The sequence below is a fragment of the Fopius arisanus genome, unplaced genomic scaffold (genome assembly GCF_000806365.1).
Source record: "Fopius arisanus strain USDA-PBARC FA_bdor unplaced genomic scaffold, ASM80636v1 scaffold00099, whole genome shotgun sequence".
Lineage (NCBI taxonomy): Eukaryota > Metazoa > Arthropoda > Insecta > Hymenoptera > Braconidae > Fopius > Fopius arisanus.
In genome coordinates, this window is record NW_011887838.1 from 32,708 (window position 1) to 34,770 (window position 2,063).

A 2,063-nucleotide genomic window follows, 5' to 3' on the forward strand; every position below is an offset into this window, starting at 1 on the left:
GTTTCTTCCCACTGTGTGATTGGTCTAATTTACCTTCGGAGCGGCCTGATTGGCCGTCGTCCGATGGTCTATTCATCTTTCGCTCGGCTATTTCAGCCGGCGTTAGATGTCGCTCCCCTTACCTAGTGACTATCCTAGTGATAATCACTAGTAACGAGAAAATCTCGTTACAATTGGAAAACGAGGTGAGATCCTGACGAAAACTATTCCAGCAATGTGCTACCTGAGGCGAAACTTTTCCATCCCAACCAAGCTTATCAATCCAAATTTCCTGTAGGAGCATCTTTCCTCTGATGACTACAGGAGAGAGAAATCCGAGAGGGTCCTAGAGCTGAGCAATTTCTGAGAGAATAATCCGCTTGGAGACGGTCAAGTTCTGCGATGGTTTAGTTGAGAAGACGAAGTTATCTGAGTTGGGCTGCCACGATAACCCCACTATCCTGGTCTCTGAGTCCTTGTAGACTCGCTGATCATTGGAGGTGCTGTCAGGATCGAGCCATTTGAGTAGGTCTGAGCTGTTACTATGCCATTTTGCCAAAGGCATCCCTCCAGCAGCACAGAGATTGCGAACTTCTTGAGCTGTTCTTACGAGCTGGTCATGCGTATCTGCACCTCCACAGATATCATCAACATATCTTCCTTTCACGATGGGATCGAGGGCCAAAGGAAATCTGTACCCTTCATTCTCAGCGAGCTGATCATTGGAGGCTTCTGAGACAGCCCGGTGATGAGGTAGTCATGCTGGAGCTAGCGCTGTGCCTGTGGAGCCAAATACAATCCAACCGAAACTCGTGAGCTGGGCAACTGGAGAATCTGCCCCCTGTTTAATAATGCTGGGCTTAATGATTCGACCAAAGACATCAGCGCCGATGAGCAGATCAATAGGAGCAGGAATTCGAAAATTCGGATCTGCTAAATTTAGATCCTTGAGATGATCCCACTCGAGATCCTCTGCTGAGAAGGTCGGTAGAGATGCCGTGAGATGATCAAGAGCATGAGCGATAAATTCGATGCGTTCTGCTGAGTAGATCGATTGTAGCATGAGATGAACTTCGCCGGACGTTGTCCCAAACGATGACTCACCCACACCAGAAATGTGGATGGAGCTACGCTGCTTCTTCAGCTTCAATTGACGCACGAGAGATTCCGAGATGAGCGATAGTTCTGAGCCTGGATCCAGAAGTAAACGTACTCGCTGAGAAGAACACTGAGCAGGGCTGATGAGCAGAGCAAGACTTGTAGCGAGTAGGGCCCAGTCGAGAACTAAGAGAAGAGCTATGAGCAGAGCAAGAGATGGCCGTTTGGGAATGTACTCGTCATTGCTGTGATGGAGCAGCTGGCGTGCTCTGGATGACCTCCCCAGCATTGTCACTGAGGGTACTCCTGATGACTGAGCAGGTTTAGTTGCTTGCTGAAGCTGAGACTGAGGTTGAGACTGTGTCGTTTGAGGAGAAGGTCGAATCTGATTCTGCCTGCGAGAGCGATCAAGGTGGAGGTGTGGTGCCTCTCCTGGCACGGCCTGCACGTGCGAGATGTTTGGCAGACTCTGATGCTGTGCTTCCCCAGACAGTTGTAGCACAGATAGAGCTTGTCAACGACTTCCTGCCTTGCGATGGGCGATAAATTTTTGAATTCGCTGCAAGAGGCAATGTAATGGTCCCTCTTGCAGTACGAACAAGGGTAGCCAGCATGAGCCCAAGAGGTTGAGTGTGTTGACTGTATTAGAGCTGGACCTTGAGACTTCTGAGCTGTCTACTGAGAAGGACGAGAGGCTGACATCTGGTTGACCTTGGCGCTGGTCTTCATCATAAATCGAGTCTGAACGACGGTTTGAGAAGGACGAGATGAGCTTGTTATTGAGAGCGACTGCGATCCAACCTCCAGAGTCTCCATTGCTCGTGATCGACGTTGTAAAAAGTCGAGGAGATGGCCAGGAGTAGGATACTCTGTGGAGGCGCCGATCTTATTCTCCCATGCCTCCCGAAGCTTGTTCGATAGTCGACGAGTGAGGACATGAACGACCACAGGACCCCAATGATCAGTTGGCTGATCTAGGGCTTTAA